This window comes from Sciurus vulgaris (assembly GCF_902686455.1).
Source record: "Sciurus vulgaris genome assembly, chromosome: 8".
NCBI classification, from domain to species: Eukaryota; Metazoa; Chordata; class Mammalia; order Rodentia; family Sciuridae; genus Sciurus; species Sciurus vulgaris.
Window position 1 is genome coordinate 136,834,121 of NC_136468.1, and position 19,247 is coordinate 136,853,367.

At 58.0% G+C, this 19,247-nt stretch overlaps 2 protein-coding genes across 5 annotated transcripts in view; both read left to right on the plus strand.

Annotated features, from left to right (window-relative positions):
• The window catches only part of UBE3B (ubiquitin protein ligase E3B), a 224,352-nt gene that overhangs the window by 169,496 nt on the left and 35,609 nt on the right, over positions 1-19,247 (plus strand). The gene's annotated exons all lie outside the window — the stretch shown is intronic.
• The window catches only part of FAM222A (family with sequence similarity 222 member A), a 49,307-nt gene continuing 36,411 nt past the window's right edge, over positions 6,352-19,247 (plus strand). Inside the window, exon 1 of the mRNA XM_079151389.1 lies at positions 6,352-7,408. The gene's annotated coding sequence lies outside the window, so the exon portion shown is untranslated. The remainder of the gene's footprint in view (positions 7,409-19,247) is intronic.

A 19,247-nucleotide genomic window follows, 5' to 3' on the forward strand; every position in this document is an offset into this window, starting at 1 on the left:
GAGTTCAAATCCAGCCTCGGCAACTTAGGGAGGCCCTGAACAACTCAGCAAGACGCTGTCTCTAAATAAAGTATAAAACAGGGCTGGGGATGTGGCTTAGTGGTTAAGCACCCCTGGGTTCAATCCCTGGTCCCACCCCCACAAAAAAATTAAGCTTTTACTAAATTCCTTTGCTTCTTTCTTCCACCACGGTGACTGCTGGGTGCTGTAGTAAAAGAGACACAAACTAGAAAAGAATTTGTTGGTCCCTCAGCTCCAGGGTGTCCCCTCATTTCCTCCACACCTACCGCCCCCTGAAGTTGGTGCTATTATTCTTGCCATTTTACAGTCCAGGAAGGTGAGGCTTAGAGAGGTGAAGTGACCAACCCAAGGTCACACCTGGTCTATTCACTTCCTGGTCTATTGAACAGCCTTGGGGCACATCTTGATGTACCGGTGGCTTTTATGGCTGAACATAAAGGCAGTAGGACTGGTCCTTGTCACAGTAAAGGCCCTGTCCACGAACAATGGCTTGAACGTATTTCAAAGCACCTCTGATTCATAATGGTCTACGCAGCGGCTGCCGGCGGTTCAGCAGATCCTGTCACCGCTGGATCCCAGCCAGAAAGGGGCAAGGGCGGGGGTACTTTCCTGCAGTACTCTGGGTCTGAGACACGGACCAGGGATCCAGTAGGTACCCCGGGGAGGCTGGGCAGGAAGTAGGGACCCAGCCTATTGACAACGGAGGGCCCAATCAATGCTATCTCTTCAGGCCATGCCTAGCAGACATTGATTTCTCCCGCTGTTGTTAACTCCCTGTTTATGTAACGCCTGAACTTTGCACAACTGAACCGTTTAATGTGCAGGAGAGGGCCTGTTGCCATGAAAACCAGGCTGCACATGACAGCCGGGTGCAGTGCCATCCCTGTTTTATCGGCCTGCGCTGAATGTATTTTAACCTTGATAAGTCAATAACTTTTTGTGCCAAAGGAGATCTGCCAGGAGGGCTTAGGAGGACCTGGGAGGCCTGCTGCCCTTTCCAGGTCAGAGGAGAGACAGGGGCTGGCTGGCTTTAATCCCCTGGAAATCTCCCTGCCACTCAGAGCTGGGGGAACCAGGCCCAGCTGGCCAGAGGACAGAGCCGACCTGGGGTGCAGGTGGGGGGTGGAGACCACCCCCACCTCCTACCACGGTTCCCTGTGTGCTGAGGCCTCCAGCACAGCCACCGCATGGCACAGAGACCTCTAGGAGACAAATCCAGGCTCCGCTGACTTGTGAGCTGTCACCTTGACCGAGGCCATGGACACCAGCCTCTGAGTCCACATCTGTAACGGAGGCCAGGGAGTCCTCTTCATGGGCTTGCCGCCAAGCTTATAGGTCACATATTCAAAGCTGCTGGGTCCCCAGCGGGTCCCAGATGGGCATGATTGTTATCGTTGTCCCTATATTTTACAATAATAGTCATTGGTTGAGTCTGCAGATACCAAGGGGCTTGGGGAAATGCTATACCCATTTTTCCATTATGGTCTTTGAGATGGGCAGGGCTGAGGTCAATAGCCCCAATTTTCAGATGGGGAAACTGAGGCCCAGGGAAGTGAGTAGTCTCATCTAGGGGTCACATGATCAGAGGGTGGTGCAGGCCGAAAGAACCCCGCTTCCTAACTCCCAGTTGAGTGTTCTTTCAAACTCAAAAACTAACCGAGGAACAGCTCCCAGGAGTTGTTGGTTCTCCAATATCCAGTCCCAGACTCATTGCAGACATCGCTAATCAATGGCAGCACAGCACACCTTCCCTTCTGAGTCTGGCTGAGCTCTCAGAATCCTCTTCAGCCCAGAGCTGTGTTTGAGATGGGGGTGCAATGGAACTATATGCTCCTGTCCAAGGGCTCTGGGTTCAAGTTCTACCTCTGGCCCAGACTTAGTGCATGACCTCAGACAGGTACCTTCCCCTTCTCTGTGCCTCTTGATTCCCAGGAAAGGGGGACATTTAATGCTTCCTGAATTCTCCAAAGGGTCTCCCAAGGTGAGGGGACCCCCCCCACACTACTTCCTGGTTCCCATCGTAACTGCCTTCCTCTCAGATCCCCTGAACCTTCTCCAGCAACCTACTATGTGTCAGTAGCTGGGCAAGGTGTTAGGGAGACAACAGTGATGAAACAGCCAAGAGTCTCTTCCAGAGCTGGGTCCAGACAGGGAGGCAGAAAATAAGTCAACACAGAAGGTCTCAGGAGGTAACGAGTGCTGGGAAGGGGACCTCGGACCTGGGGAAAGGATTCAGAGGGGGTAATCAGGGAGGGCTTCTCTGAGGAGGTGCAGCTGAGCTGACATCTGAACTACAAGAACGAGCCAGCTGTGCATGGGGCACGGGAAAGCTCTTCCAGTTAGAGGAAGAGCTTGTCCCTGGCCTTGAACTGGAAATGGCCTGACAGCTGAAAACAGCCCAGAGACAGCTGGAGTGGCTGCAGGGGGTGCAGGTGGGATGGGGGTGGGAAACTTGGCAGGGCTTCATCCCTCAGGCTGCTTGGGCCTCCTCAGTCCCCCCCCACCCCCCACCCCCGTCTCTTCTCCCCAAGCCCCGAGGTCTGCCCCCACCCCCAGAGGGGCTCCAGGCACTGGGGGGCAGGGCTGGTGAATGACAAGGTTACACGTGCCCCTTTTCTCTGGGAGAAGCATAAAGAGCTCTTTCTTTCCTGCTTATTAATAGCTCTGATTAAATTATCTCTGAAAAACCTTCGTGGTGTGCACCAATGGGGGCTCGGCTCCCTCCAGGCGCTGGCCTAGATTACAGCAACCAGGGCAGGTGAGGCGACCGGGGGCGGGGTGGGAGGCTGAGGCAGGCCCGCTCCCCCGCCTGGATAAAGCCCTTGCTTTCTGCCTCTGACGAGACCCGGCTCAGCCTCTGACCTACCTCTGCTCCTGGGGCATTCACGTTTCCCTCCGTTCGAGTGCTAGGCCTTTGCCTCGGCAGGTCCCTCTGCGGGGACACCTCCTTTCCCCATTACCTGTCCTCCACTGGGCCAGGCACCTGCTCTGGACCTTCCCCTCTCCTGGTACTCTGAATGATTCCTGTTAGTTTCCTTATCTGTGTCCCCCCCGAAACTTAAGTTCCACGAGACCTGTCTTGGACCAGGTCACTGCAGAATCCTTAGTATGTGACATAAAGTGGTTTCTTAGGCAATGGATGGATAAAGGAATTAGCGGAAGGCAATGGGGGAGTGGTCAGACCTCAGCGAGGGCGTGGCTAATTTTACCCACGTGGGAGGGTGGGAGTCGAAGTTCCAGGCTCCAGACCCTCTGAGCCAGGTCTATGTGACAAGCGGTCCTGGGCGCAGAGAAGAGGAGTCACACGGCTGGTGACCCAGCCATCTGATTCCACTCTCTCCTCTTCTCCATACTCCTCCTCTGTAAGAAAACCAAAAAGCAAGACAAAAGCCCCGGCCACACGTATTCACTGGTTGGGAGATGAATTCAACAGTCCTTTCCTGAGTGCTGACTGTGTGCAGACCTGTTCTGGGGATGGAGTGCGGGCCCTGCCCTTCAAGAGCCCCAGGCTGGTGGGAAAGTGGCAGATCACTCAGATGGGGTACATCCAGGCCGGAGGCAGCACTCGGGTCTGGAGGGTGGTGGTCAGGGAAAGCTTCCCAGAGGAGGTGTTCTCCACGCTGAATCTGAAGGAGGCACCGGGCTCAGCTACCAGGAGGGACGGCATCCTAGGCAGGTGGGAACACGTGTCCTGGGAGAGTCACACGGAAGTATGGGCAGATGTTTCAGCAAGGTTGGGGCACCAGGGAATAATGAGGTGCCCTCCGTCCCCCTATCCTTCTGGGGCCTCTTGGACTCCTGGCTGGAGTCAGTGATGGGCTGCTTCGTGGACTGTGGCAGATCCATCTTGAAACGGTCTCCAATCACATAAAGCAGAATTACCAACACAACCCTGAGCAAAGGCGTGGGTCCCTAGCCTCAGGGAGGCTGGTGTACTGAGGGGCTGTGAATGTGTGTTTGATGGGGCATAAATGGAAGCCCAAGGTCGAGCTGCTTCTAGTGCATCCACCTGCCGGGGTGCTGGGAGAGGCATCCGGAAGACCCCTTTCCACCCAAACAGCTGCCTTCCTGCAGGACACTCCCTAAACCCACCATTGGCACATCATGGACTTCCTGGTCTTCAGAGATGGGGGTCCTTCCAGATCTTCTAAACCGCGGGTTGCCAAGCTTGTCTATACTTTGAAAGCTTGTGGAGACCTTTGAAAACGACTGACCCACCCCCAGAAAGGCTGCTAAGAACCTGATGTTCAGAAAAGAGGAGAACCTTGTCCCCAAGTCAAACACTGACAATTAGTGACTGTCACCAGCTGCAATCAATCAAGCTCAGGGGGTCTGGTGTTTGGGATCCAGTTCTGTCATTGGGTGACCTTGGGCAAATCAGGTGACTTTCCTCTGATATGTGCATAGTGATCCTGTGTGCCTCACAGATGAGAGTACAGGTGATATGGCTCTGTGATATAAATGGCACGGAACACACACCGGGCACCTAGTAGGTGTCAGTCAAGTCATGGTCACCTACAACAGAAAAAAATCCCAAACTTTGGAAACCCTGTAGTGAGGCCGGATGCTGTTTCCCTTCTGCCCCACTTCCGGTCCTCTCTCTTCCCAGGCTTTGGTTGACACTTATCCCTTGTCCTGTCCGGGGCTTGAATCTGGTCCCCCTACCTGTCCACGCCCAGGGTCCAAGCAGCGAGTCGCCAGGCAACCCGCCTTGACGTCAGGGCAGCTCTGGCAGCTGGCCGGGAACTGAAGCAGCTGGAGGTCGGATCACGTTTCCAGGTGAATCCCCACCCCCACCCCGCACCGAGGGAGGTGAGGCGGGGGCGGCCGCAGAGAAATAGAGCGGGGCACTGGGGCCAGGAGCTGGAAGCCGCATGCGTGGCGGCTCCGAGACCTGGAACAAGGCAGCTCCTGCCCTAGATAAGGTGGTGGGTGGCCTACTTGGGCCGGCCTCGGAGGTCCCTCGCGGGTTCTAGGTAGGTGTGGGAGGACTCCCGAAAGTAGGCTAGGGCCCGATTATAATCAGCGCATCCTGCTGGATACACTCACCAGCCCTCCACAGTGGAAGAGCACCACGGGAATTTGTTGAGCACTTCTAATGTTCTTTCCACGCAATAATTCATTTCGTCCTCACTGACAATTTAGGGAATAAAGATACCCTATCCCCCCATTTTGCTGACAAGAAACTGAGACACAGATCCATGAAGATACACAAAGCCGACAGCTAGAAAGAGCAGGGCTGGAATCCCACTCAGGTTCTGTGGGATTCTGGGTTTCACAACCCTCCCAACTTGCTGTGTGATGGACACTTAGCAACTGCAGAAACTGCCCCTCCCAGGACTCAGTTTCTCCATCGGTAAGTGGGAGGGTTATACAGGCCACCATCTGCTATCAGACAGACCAGATAAGAACTTATGCAGCTGCTTAGAAAGTGAAAGCCACTGTGTAGTTTGAGGGGATTCAAATCTGGGCCTCAGGTGGAGATTATAAAAAACTCAGCTAAAGAGTGCAGCATGTTACTGTGCATGCAGTTAATGCTCCACAGATCTCAGCTCTGATGCCAAAAAATATGCCTTGATACAAAACATTTAAGAACACTTGGCATCTCGTGGCCTCAGTTTCTTCTGTATGTTGGGAGTATAATCACAATGTCTACCATATCAGTTTTCTCATCTGTAAAATGGGTGTGATAATACCTATCTCACACGATTGTGAGGAATAAGTAAAGTATGTACTCTGCTATGTAAGTGCGGTAGCTACTGTTACTGACTAGTATTAGTATTAGTGCTGGGGATTGAACGCAGGGCCTTGTCCACCTACCTCTACCACTGAGCTACACCCCTGGCCCTTTTGTGATTATTTTAAACACAGTTCTCACAGGGTTGTTCCCAAGGTTAAATGAAACAATGCAGATAATGCACTTACCACAGTGTTTTGCCCCAAATATGAGCTCTATAAATGATAACTAGTTTTTCCAACCCAGGTTCCTCGACAAAGGGACTACAAGTACCAGCATGCCCTGAGCCCCTAGTCGGGGCCCCTCCACCTTGGCGCTAGCGCGCAGCATGCCGGAAGTTGCAGTCCTCGAGAATCAGGTCCCGCCTTGTTCCAGCTTGGGGGAGGAGGTTGGAGAGCCGCCCTGCCGGCCTTTGAATTTTGCCGCGAAAAGCGCGCGTGGCGGCCCTCAGCCCCGCCCCCTGGAGGACGCGGTGCCGCGTCACCGTGGTAACCGCCTCTTGGCCTTCGCTGATTGGGCTGGGATGCGGGGGGCGGGCCGGAGGCGAGACGCTGCGGCGGCCGCCGGCGCTCGCGCCTGTCAGTCGGGCCAGAGCAGAGCAGCGGTCAGGAGTGCCGGGTCGGCACCTCCGCCGAGAGGCTGCGCGCGCCGGCCGGGGGAGGCGGAGAGCCGGGCCCGCCGCCTGCGGGGCGCGGCGCGCGGCACCCGGCCCTGAGGCAAGGCGAGACGCCCGCGCGCACCAGGAGGCGCGAGGCTGCGGCCCCGGGAGCCCCTGCGCGCCGCCCCGGGCCATGGGCGCGTGAGAACCCGGCGCGCGCCGCCCCTGCTGCAGCTCGCGAGCTCGCACGCTCGGTGCAGAGTCCCCCGGGCCGTCTCCGCTTCCGTTCTGCGCCACCTGGACCTGCTATTCCTTGGCGCTGAGGCCCCTGAGGCTGCATCCGAGCCTCCGACACCCGCTGCCGCCGCCACCACCGCTGCTGCTCGCCGGCTTCCCCTCCCCCCACACCCGGGGCCCGGAGCCGGAGGAGGAGGGGCCGGTGCATTCTCGCCGCTGCTCTTTGCAACCTGCGGGGGCCGGTGCATGCCCGGCGAGGAACCGGGGCCGCTGCAGGTGCGTGCAATCCCGGGAGGAGACGACCCCACCCCCACCTCCCGGCGAACCCGGGGGCTGCCAGCGGCGGGCGGGCGGGTGAGCGAGAGGAAGCAACAAAGACAGGCTGCAGCTGGGGCTGGCGAGAGGGGCCGCGGCCTCCCGGCTCCCTGCGCGGACGGAGAGGGCGCCCTGGGAACAGCGCGGGGCGAGCTGCAGAGGTGAGCGGGGCCCCGAGGGGAGGCGCAGCGCCTCCCGCCGGACGCGGCGAGCACAGACTCCGGCGAGGATGCGCAGCCTGAGCGTCCTCGCGGCCCGGGTCCCGGGCGAACGCGACCCTCGCTGAGCAGAAAACCTCCCAGCCCCGACTTCGGACGGCGCGCTCCGGAGTCTGGATCTCTTTCACTGACACCGGCCCTTCCCACCCGGAAAGAAGCATCGGCCCCCAAGGGGGCTTTCCTCAGGCAGCCTCTGCCACCTCTGCATGGCTGCAACCTGTCGAGTGGAGCGTAGAGGCCGCTGAGACCTGGTGTCTGCCCTACGACCGCCTGGCTGATTGGGTGAGTTGCGCGGGGCGGGATTCCGGGCTAGAGCTGAGGGCACCCCTTGGCGTCAGGGCAGCCTGGACTGGACCTAACGGGGACGCAGATTGTTGGGGGCGTTGCGCCTCTGGCACGTCCCTTTCCCTTCCACACACAACTTGTTTGGACTGGCCAGCTGACTCGAGTGGAGGCTGGGGACCCCTGGTGTGCATTCCACCCGGACTAGGGTAGTGCTGATGCCAGAGAGGAAAGGTCTCTCCACCCGTAAAGCTAACAGACAAAGGTAATGGCTCGGTCCTCTGAAAATTCTCGGGGAACTCCTGCGTCTTGTGGGAAATGAAGGGGCACCCAAGTTAGGGCAGCATTGAGGGTCTCCACAGCAGCCGCTGAGATCTTAAAGGGACATGGATCAGAAGGGAGATATGGGGTCCTGGCCACCGTGGGTATGTTTGAGGATTGTGCCCTCTGTGGACAGAACACCTCCTATTCTGGCAGGTGTTCCAATAAATAACTTGCAGAGAGACCTGGTGTTCAGTGAGGCTGGGATGTAACGTCACTGCCCAGCCTCTGGTATCACTGGGTGATGGTGGCAATGAGACTTGGCTTGACCCGCAAGGCTGGAGGAAGCAGGTCTGGATGCCTTTAGGCAGTGGAGAGGTAAAGGCCAACTCCCCCACCCCTGCAGTCTTCTGACCTAAATCCTCAGCCACCACATGAGGTGGGGGAGGGAGACGGTGCCAGCTGTCCCTGCTGATGCTCCTCCCTCCGAGGACAGGTGTTTAGAACTTTGCCCATATAACCTGGTGGTGCCTGGGAGCTTGGGACTCCCAGACTGAGCAACTTTCTGCTTTCAAACAAATGCTAAAGAGGAGACCACCCTGAACCCTACCATATACCTAGCCAGCAGACTAAAGTTCCTGGGGTCCCTAGAGAGATGTGGGCCCTCAGCCTTCCAAGAGGCCACTTCCACTCAGGAAAATGGGACTGCCCTGCCCCCAGCCAGGGAGGGTGCGGGGAAGCGGCTGCCTGCCATGCTGCAAGTCCAGGGATCCCCCTGCTGTTCAACTCCAAGGCGAAGGGCTTGGCCCAGCCGGTCCCACGTTCCCTCTGGTGTTTAAGATGATTTTGACAAGCCTAGTGTGATTGATGCTCATTGAGTGAATGGAGGGCAAGTCAGCATTAGGGTCTGAATCTGGCTCTGCCAGGACCGGCTTTGATGGGTAGAGGGCACCAGCCCTCTTTTCCCATCCACACCCGATACTGGCCCTGGCCCTGTAGTGTGCAAAGACCCGAAGAACCCCCAGCCAGCATCCTGCTGCTGGCTCTGATTCTACCAAGTCCCTTCCAGCAGTTACTGCCAGTGTCGGCTGTGGGCGCAAGTGCCGTGACCACATTTCTAGGAAAAGGTTTGAAAACCGTGTCATTGCTTCAGCGGTGTGGGGCAGGGTGAGAGCAGAGAGGTGTATGCAGGGGGCCGTTCTTAGAAGCGAGGCCCCGTCTCCATGCAGTGAGCATTCCCCCCCCACCCCCGCTCCTACCAGACTCTAGCCAGATGAACAGGTATAATAAATATTGGCGGAACTGCTTTGGGGGCTTGGCAGGGAGATGGTATTTCCAGTTGAAATGGTGTCGTTAAACACAAGCTTCAGAGGACAGAGGAGCGATAGCAGATTGGGGGAGAACTGGAGATGTGGGCAGAAGGGCTGTTTGCACTGCCTCTCTCGACGCTTCCCAGTTTAGAAACAAACTCAGTGTGCGCCAGAGATCCACAGACACAGGCAGCTGGAGGCCTCCGTGGAGTATTTACACTTCCCCAGCCAAGGCGGAGGGAAGGGCTGTCAGAATTGGGCAATTCCTTCTGTTCCCTTCCCTTGGCTCCCTGGGCTTGGCAGTCAGTGCCAGACGAGGAACGGGGGGAGTACCAGCTTCCCCGGTGTCTCCCTGTGTGCCAGGCATTTTACTCCAGGATCTCACTCCTTGACGTGGCTTATGGGCTGTGACCCATTTTATAGATGAGGAAACTGAGTCTCAAAGCAAGAAAGTGATGGTCTGTAGGTGCTCAGCCAGGTAGCTGCAGAGGTTTGGCCCTGAATTGCCCTGGCTCCAGAATGTCCAGGACCTCCCCATTCACTTCGTGGGTACAGGGGAGGTACTCCTACTTGTTGGGGGGACCCTGCAAGAATTAGGAGCTCTTGGTAATGGAAGAGGCTGGCTCCACCAGGATGCCTTGTCCACACCAAAACCCAGGTGTGAATCCTGGTTCCCCCTTACCTGCAGGCCAGGGTTACACAGAGCAGCAACTTCTGCCCTGGGCCTTGTAGTCAGCTTGCTCCCCGAACCACCCGGCCCCTTTCCAGCCCCGGAGAAAGGAATGAGTGGCACAAAACCTCCCACAGGGAGAGCTCAGAGAGCCAAGCTAGGTGTCATCTGCCTTTCTGGGCTTGTGCGGAGGGAGTGCAGAGGCCACCCTCAGCCATCCAGGGACCCTGTGGGTGGACAGAGCCGATGGGAAGACAGGGATGCAGACAGCAAGGGGACCCGACCCAGCATGAGAGTGGGAAGGGCCCTGTAGGTGGGGTGCCCTGTGAGTCTCCGGAAGGACACTCAGAAGGACCAGTCAGTGGGACTGGCCGGGAGAAGGCCAGCGATACTTGGGCCCTGTGCCTGCTGAGCTCAGTGGGGGAAGGGGCGGCCAGGAGGTGGCAGCGTCCTGGGGCTCAGGGCACGGGGGAGAGGATCTAGTGAAGGCTGCCTCCACAGGGACAGTCACCCTGGACATCCTTTCGGGTCAGTAAGGGACCTTCTCAGTCCTCTGGGCAATCTCCTCTCAAGGTTGGCTTCTACCCCCATCCCCAGTAATCCTTCTCACTTGGCTAATTCCGCATAAGCTCCTCCAGCCTGGTTCCTCTGAGCCTCCAGGTTGCTCTGGACCAGGATTGGGCCAGGCCCACTTCCTTAAACCCCTTGTTGAGAAACTTGAGGCCCCCTGGTGAGCAGTGGCTCCCAGGAACCCAGCCCACCACTTGCTGGCTGTGTGACCTTGGGTGAGTAGCATTGCTTCTCTGAGTTTGTTTCCTCATCCAAGAGAAGCAGTCGCTAACAGCTCCCAATGGCGAGGGTTATCACGAGGATTCAACTGAGGGCTTCGTGCAGACTACAGCATGCCTCTGGCACTCCATAAATGCACCGCTTCACGGCTCCTCTTGGCCTTATCTTCAAAACGGGGCTCTCCCAGTGCTTTTGCTGCCAAAGGTGGAAGACCTCTCAGTCCAGGGCAGGCAGCCCGCCCGACCCTCCTGGACGCCTCTGCACCAGGGCACCTCAAGTCACTGGGGCCCCCACGTGGCGAGCACACGTGGCTCCCATCTGAGTTCTGGCGGGGCTGGGGCCCGGCCCGGGGCCCCTCCCCAGGCTCCCTCTGCCTTCCCTCCCCTCCCAAGCCGAGCGAGCGCCGGCTCATATTCATGAACCGTAATTCAATCAGGCGGCGATTCCTCTGGGCTCGGGCGGGGGTGAGAACCGGGAGGCGCGCACAAAAGGGCCGCTTTATTACCTCCCGCGGGCCGGGAATTGCTGCTCTCCCCCAGCAGCGGCCGGAGCCGCCTTTATTGTGTTAACCCATTTGCGTGTCAAGAGCTATTGTGCGCTTTCTCCGCCTGTGCGGGGCGGCCGCGGGAGGAGGGCTGCGCTGCGCTGCCGGCCGGTCACCTCCGCGGGCGCCGCCCGCCGCCCTGATTGGTTGCTAAGTGATTTGCATCCAAGGTAATCACTTTTATCTCAGAAGGATGTCGACTATAATTATAAGCTACTGACATCTTTTGAAATCTGCCTAATGACTATTTTAGTCTGCCTGGGCTGGGGGTGGGGAGGGGGATTCTGCAGCGGGGGAGGCGATGGATTCCTTCCACCTGGACCATTGATTCCTTAGTTGAGAAACATCTGAGGGCCTCAAACAAAAGGCCAGGCGGCTGATGCGGAGCTGGCATTCCAGTGGGCGGAGTTAGTACCATTTTAGAGATGGGGAAATGGAGTCCTGGGGAAGGAGCCACCCAGCGACTCGTGGGCTGGCCTAAGCCGGGGAACAGACAGAAATAATGGTGTAGGTGCCTGGGCAGAGGTCAGTGGTCTGGTACCTTCCTAAGAAATGTAGGTGCTGTTGGTACCCCCATTTTACTAGGGAGGAAATGGGCACAGGGAAGGCACATCACAGCCCAAGTCACTCTGCCAGGGAGTGGAAGGTTGAGGTCTGTGGGGGGCCATAGGTCCCGGGGGGGGGGGGGGGGTGGTATGGGCAGGGAGAAGACAGTAGAAGGTCAGGCCTGGGGTTCAGCTCCCCTGCCTCCCCCTGCTTCCTGGGGTCCAGCAGGGCCAGGGCACCCTGGTGCTGGCCACTGTCAGGTGGCAAGGCCCCAGGGGCCCACAGCCTCCATAGGCAGTGAGAGGAGCCTGCAGCTAACTGGAGCTCTGGGCAGAACTGGAGTGGGCCTGAGAGGAGGGATTGGCAGGAGGGGAGACGGCAGCTGGGCATCCCGGCTCCTGACAGAGGGGCTTTTGCGCTGGGTTCTGAGGACTGAGTGGATCTGCCCATTGTGGGATGAGTGGGGGTGTCGCTGGCAGAGAGAGTTTGAGAACCCAGGGGCCTGGCCAGGAAAGGCAGGGGGAGCTTATCAAAGGGCAGAGATCGAAAAGGGTGTAGGCTAGGAGGGTGCTGGGGGGCCTGAGTGCCAAGCTATGGAGCAGATGTGGTCCAGAGGAAGAGGGGACACCTGGCAGAGTCCAGGCCGGGCAGGTGTGGTAGGGGAAGGGCTGCTGCAGGTCAGCAGGGGGCTTGGAATTCTCTCGAACCAGCATCAAACCAGGTCTCCTACACTCTGCTGCCTGTGTGCCCTCAGACAAGTTTCTTTACCTCTCTCGCCCTCAGTTTCCTTGAGCGTTTAGAGGATTACTGCAGGTTTCTTGTGGGTTTCTAGATGGGAAGATTGTGTGTGTGTAGTTCTGTGAGTTCTGGGGACAGAAAGAAGGGAGAGGCTCAGCAAGCTGGGCGACATGGGCTCAGACATAGGCCCAGGCCATCCCCCTGGCCCCACAGCAAGTTACTGTTCCAGCTGCAGCAGCTGTTTGGGGCCCTGAGAGCCCCTGCTATTGTGCAGAGATCACCAGGGACAAAGGCCTGGGAGGTCAGGGGCCAGGCCATCACTGGCTGTGAACAGGCTCCCCTGGATGGGGACTTAATGACACAGAACTTAATGACCCAGAATCCATGGGGAGAAGGGCCTCCCTTGGAGGAAGAGAGGAGGGGGAGGTCAGCCACCAGCTGTCTGCCCCAGGATTCACTGCCAGGGCAGGGACACCTGCCTCCAGAGTCCTGGCCAAAGGCGGGCCTCCCCAGGCCTGAATTTGGGGCTCAGCCTCTGTGTGACCTCAGTCTCCCAGTTTGTCACATGGGCCAAGAGTCCACCTGGGAGGGCAGCTGTGAGGCGTGGCAGAGCGGAGAGGAAGTGGGCAGGAACAGGAATTGCTATTTTTGCTCGTTATTCATCCGTTCATTCAGAGAGACTTGCTGGCCTGTGCCAGGCTCCCTGCCAGGTGCTGGGGACACAGAGATGAACAAGAGCCCCAGTTACTTTGAAAGGTGGCATGTACGGAGGGAGGGGCTGCAGACAGTGGAGTGGGCGGGTCCACCGTGGAGGAATCCACAGGGTGAGGCAGGAGCAGGAATGCAGCAGGGACATGGTCCCCGCTCTTGGGGACCCTGGTCTCTCATGGAAGGTGGAAGCTTACTTCTACCTGGGGTAACCTCACAGGCTCCCGAAGCGGGAAGCACTTGGGGTTGCTGGCTTTTGGGACTTCCCTTTAAACACCTGGCCATCATGAGAATCACAGGACACTGCAGACAGCTACCGCGTGGCAGACCGAGCTTCCTGCCTGGCGTCTGTTCTCTCGTTTAGTCCTCGAGGCGCTGTGTGATGGGTGTTTTTATTTCTGTTGTGTAAAGGAGAAACAGAGGCTCAGCAAGGCGAAGCGACTGCCCAGGGCCACCTTGACAAGGTCCGCCAACTCCCTTTTGTTGTCCACAGGAGCTCTGGCCTCTCTCCCTCTTCTGAGGGCACTGAACTTGAGTGGTGCTATCCTGGGAGGATCCTTGGGCAGACACTGAGGGGGACCTTGTTCTGGGCCAGCTGTCTCCTTTGTGAGCTGCACGCCTTTGAGCAAGCCACCCCAACCCCAGCCTCTGCCATGTCCTTCAGCAGACATCAAAGATGGCAAGTCCAGGCAGGCATGACCTGCCTTACACTGCTGTGCCCTTGACAGGCATTGCCAATCAATTGCCGCCCTCTTCCCTTGCTGAGTTCCTCCCTGACCTTGGGTTTTCTCCAGAGCTCTGGGCAGGCAACACCAATCAATCAGCCCAGCCTATGAGCTGCAGCTGGTTACCCGCCTGGCCTTGATGAGCTCAGGGTTCCTTCTGCCATCTTCATGTGGTTCAGGGGACCAGGGTATCACAGCAAGGGATTCTGGGGAATCTTCTCTAAGGATATGCTTGGTTCTGTAGCCACAAGAGCCATTTAGGTATGAGAGTCAATCACCATTTTCCAGTTCTGATGACTCATATCTCTCCGTGAGCAGATTTCAAACACCTGTAGTCTGGAATTTATTTGCAGTACCATTTATTGAGCTCTTCCTGAGTAGGTCCTTGGTGGGCGCCCTCTGACTCCTTAGTCTGCAGAGCACCTGTCTCTCAGCACCTCTGGCCCGTTTGAGAGATGAGGAAACCGAGGCTTGGTGCAGTTAAGCAGAGTAGGTTATGAACTTGTGAAGTAACTGAACCCAGGTCTCAAAGTCTATAACCTGAGGGTGGCAGGCAGACTGGGCAGCCTCCCTGGACAAGGTGTTAGCTGTTGCAACATCTTAAGGGCTGGTGAGCTTCTAGCAGACACAGCCAGGCAGGATGGCCTGGGTGGAGGGGACAGCCTGAGAGGCAGAGAGGCAGGTGTTTTGTTTGAGGGACCATCATGTGGCCTGGAATGTGGAGAGAGGGGACTTTGGAAAGATCCAGAGCTCTCCTTGGCTTTTGGACTTTGCCCACGACAGCTCTTTGAACAGAGGAGCGATGAGGTCCCATCTGTGAGTACTTACTCAGCATCTCTGTGACCCCACGCAGAGGTGCTTGGGGGCTGCCTTTCTGTGGCCTGTTGGACGCTTTACCCTGGAACACAGTAGGTTGGTATCCAAAAAGTGTCTGTTAAAAAATGAGTGCTTCCCGAACGACTGTGCTCCCGGCCTTTCTCCCCAGGGGCCCTCCAGCTGCTGGGAGGGGAGACACCTGAGTCCCTTTCTCCAGGAGTAGTTGAGCATAGGCCTGGTGGTGAGGGCAGGAGAGGGACCAGGCAGGTACCTGGGGCAGGAGCGTCCCTCTGGGCACTCCCTGACTCTGCTGCTGTCCCTAGGACCCTTCCAGACCTTCCTGCTGGGCTGTCCTCGCCTCACTAGCCACGCCTGGCGGGCAGTGTGGGCCCAGCGCTTGGGGGGATGAAGGATGAAGGTTCGTGACCATTTTTTAACTCAATAAAGGGAGAGACAAGCGGCAGGCTGCAGGCCGGAGATATAATTAGTTCGCAGCAGTGGTGCTTTCTTGATTTAGCTTCTGAGAGAACAAGACAAGGATGTTATACCCAATTAGCAGTAACATCCAGTCGGAGCCTCAATAGGTGAGATAACAAGCTATTTTTATGACTTTTCTTTCCCAGCTTGGAGGGGGCGGGGGAAGGGGGCAGCAGGGCCTTATTTCTTTTCATCAGGGAACAATTATTCGCGATCTCAGGATTTCCCCAAGCCAAATGATGCATTTGTTAGCCCAAACAAGCCAGCAGCCCAGGGCAACAGCTGGCACCCCAGCTGTTGAACTTTGAGCCCAGGGGTTGTGGGAAGAGTGCAGGCCCCCTTGTCCACTTTCTGGAAGCCCCCAGAGAAGGCTGGCTGTGCCAGGCCCGACTGTGTGGCAGGGCAAGTTCAGCTACTCCAGAGATTCTTGGCGCCTGCCTTGATGGCCCTACCTGCCTTCGAAGGGACACAGGAGGGGGGTCAGTTCTTCTAGGGGAGGGGGAGGAGCCGGTTCTGGCCCTCAGCGTCCTTCCTGGCACTGCCCTCAATCCCTTCTGCCAAGTGGGCCAGAGGTTCTGGCTCCTCCGCTCGGAACCCGCTGTGGGCCTCTGCCTGTTGGACCCCTATCATGGCAGCACCGCCTAACCACCCCTGCCTGTCCTGGGTACCAGATCTACCCTCTGGCAGGTCCCGGGTGTGATTAGCTTTGCTCTCTCCACGCTCATTACCCCACAGCCGGGCACCCCGCACCGGCCAAGTCCCTGCTGAGCAGGGAAGCCCCGCCAAGCCCCTCCTCAGCTGCCTGGCTACACTCCGGCTCCTGGCGGAGGCTGGGGGATGCCCAGAGAGGGAGCTGGCCCGGCTGCCACGACACCCCACCAGCCAGGCCCCCGGCCTGGAGCAGGTTGGTCCTGAGGAATCTTGCCCCTCCTTGTCCCACACCTCGCCTCTGTCACTGTGCAGCTCATGGTTCAGATAACTGACGAATCCAGCCATGCAAAGTGGGAGTTTAATTGCAAACAGTTTTTATGGATCATGGGCCCATCTGCGCCACCATATGCAAGAGGGAAAAGTACCCCCCCACCCCCAATCTCGCTCTCAGACTAACTCCAAAAACAACGTTGCAGGCTTTTCTGAGGGCTTCCAGAATGCAGGGTATTTTTCTGGCGGGAGCCAAGCATGGAGCAAGTGCCTGCCCAGAATTAAGACCACCACTGGGCCTTTGCACAGACCATGCCCAGCCTCTCCCAGCCACCTGGTTGATGCTCTTTGCATGGTCCTGGCAGCCTTGGCCTGGGGAGTGACGCTGTGGGTGGAAATGTATGAATGAGCGGTGGGGAGCGAGGACAAGGCATTTCCCCTCCCATTTCTGGCACAGGAAATGGAACCCCAGGAGGATGGGGCTACAAAGCCTGTCTGACTCCCTTCTTAGTGGCACCTCTTCCCCTGGTGCCCAGGCTGCTCTGCAGATGAGCCCCACCCAGGATGGAAAGGCCATCCTTGGGGGGGTCCTGAGATGGCGCCGCCTAGGGTCTGAGGACTGGTCTCTCAGAAGACTTCCCTGCCTGGCTTTGACTCCCACGCTGCCATGTCCCAGCTGGGTGACTGGCGACCATCTCCCTCCCTCCCTGCCTCAGTTTCTTTCTCTGTCAGGGAGGAGAGGCTGATAGTTGCTGTCCTTGGGTGCATTTATATCTGTCATCCGGCCGGGAGCCTTGTGAGTGAGGGTCCTTGCTTTGTCCCTGGCGACGTCTGAGGCTCGCTCGATGAGCGAGCATTGGCAGGGCTCCCAGGGAGGGAGCGGGACACAGGCACTTGGCTCGCCAGCCGTCGGGGAGTTCCCTGCATCTCTCTCTGGCGTCCACCTTGCAACCCGCGGGTTATGAACTCCATTCTACAGGTGAGGAAAACCGAAGCTCAGGGACGTTAGGAGACTCTCTCAAGGTCATGCAGCTGAAGAGAAGCCAGGGCTGGGACTAGCACCCTGGTCTAAGTGACTTCCAACTGACCACGTCCCCACCCCTCACATTACAGGTGAGGAGATCAGACCCAGAGGGACTTGGCCAAGGTCACACAGTAAGAAAACAGCCATCAGTGTTGGGGTCTTTCCTGTCCCTTTTGTACAGATGAGGACACGGGACCCTGCAGCCTTAGAGCCAGGCCAGACACGCCCGGCTGCTCTGCTCTCCCTCCCCAGCTCCCCTGGGTCTGTGCCTGGGGGCTTCACTATCGGCTTTATGAACAGGCAGCTCGGGAGGGCCAGCAGCCAGGCCTCTATTGGGCCCTCGGCACAGCCCTCCCGCAGCAGGTGGCAGGAAGCGTGGGGCTGGGGCTGGGGCTCCGTCCCCGGGCCCCAGATGAGCACAGGCCCACTCCCCGCCCGGTGCTGATCACTAGCTCCCGTTGTAATCATTAAAACTATTAGAAGGAAACGTTCGCTTGAAGCAAGTGTCAGGCTCCGAGCTGTGCTTTGTAAACGCTCACAATTAATGCCAATCAGGCCCGGAAAAGAGCCGGCCCGGAATCCTGTCTGTTTCGTCTCATTTGTCAGCTGGTGCGCCATGTTGCACATTTTCATACAATTGCTATAAACATGAAAGGGAAACTCCGCAGTGTTCCCGGGCGCCCGGATGGTGCGGCAGGCTCGGCGGCTCTGTACTCTGCTGCGCACTTGGCCGCCCCAGCAGGCGGGAGGGAGGGAGGGAGGGGGACTTTGTGTGGCAGGAGGGGGGCTCCCGGGGGTCAGCCAGGGAGGTGGGTCGAGTGGGCGGCCTGGGCCTCCTTACCCCGTGCTCTGTGTGGCCCCCAGAACCTAGAACAGCTGAAAAACAAAAAAATTGGGGGGAAGAGTTTGTAAGCTGCTCACATGGAAGAGAGGGGCTCAGAGTCTGCTGCACCTGGCTTCCCAGCTCCCAGTGTGACCCTCGGGTTTGTTGCTGCCTCGCTCACACCCGGCCCCTGCCGCGCGTCCAAAGGGGCTGTGGTTTTCCCACCTGTGTGTTGGGGGTGACAGCCGGTGGTCAGGCCCCACCTGGGAGCATCACGAAGTTGTCCTCATGTGGACATCATGTGGCTGCATCAACTCTGAGGGCAAGCCGTCCCTCTGAGCCGCAGGGCGTGTGAGCCCATAACCGTTGTCCCAGGGTAGCTGCAGGGTTAGGGGAAGATGATGGAGCTACAAACCCCAGCACACAGTAGGTGTTTAGTAAGCAGTAGCCTCTGTTGTCCCACTGCCTGGAGATGGCCTGGGGTAGAAGAGACCTCAGAGCCTGGCCTCAGGGTCAGCGTCAACAAACGTGGATGGCCCTTGCCAGGTGGAGGGTGGGGATAGGGGATCTGGAAAGGGATGCTGTCCTCTTCCCTCCCCAGGAGACTAGGCCCACAGGAAGGAGATGCTGAGACATGGCTGGTCAGTCCCCAGGGGCTCTGGCCTGCCATCCCTTTGCACACCAAGCCCCTCACCACCTCTTCAAACCCTCTGACAATCCAGAAGGATGGACACGTTGCTGTCATGGTCCCCATTGAACAGACAAGAAAACCAAGGTCCAAACTGAGCCAAGGGTACACAGCTAGCAGGCGAAGCTGGAGGCAGATGCACACCTGGGTTTGGCACCCTGAAGTCTGTCCTGCCTTGCTCACCGGGGTGTGAGGCCTTCTGCACACTCACACCCTCCGTGGACCCTGCTGAGCTCTCGGCTCTCTGTGGACAGGGTCTTCTGAGGCCAGCCTGGCCCAGCAAGGACACACTGGCCTTTGTGTAGGCTCTGGCCAGGCTGGGCAGCAGCAGAGTGGGGAGCGGGTGGTGTGGCCCGGCCCGCGGGGACAAATGCACACAGCAGGAATAGAGGACCCTTTGTGTGGCTCTCCGTGGGGGCAGGGGTGCTGCCAGCTGCCACCCCGTGTGACCGGGAAGCCGGAGCCCTCTGCAGAGGTTTGCCGCCACCCCCAGGGGACCATCCAGGAACCTGTCATCTCTCCACCACTTCCTGCTCTTGTGTATTGCCCCCTTGTTTGAGGGACTGGCTGTGAGAGGAGCTTCAGGCGGCCACTCACCTGTGGGCCTACTGTGTGCCGGCCTGGGCCCAGGCACTCTACTGACCCTGATGGTAAGGGGCAGTAGTCGCCGTTAGACACTGAGGTCTTTGTGCATGGTGTGGCGCACAGTAGGCCTTCAACAAGGTCCAAACAAAGATGTGAACAGACCTGGTCCCCACCCAGCAGCAGAAGCAGACACAAACAGGTCAGGGGCGAGGCC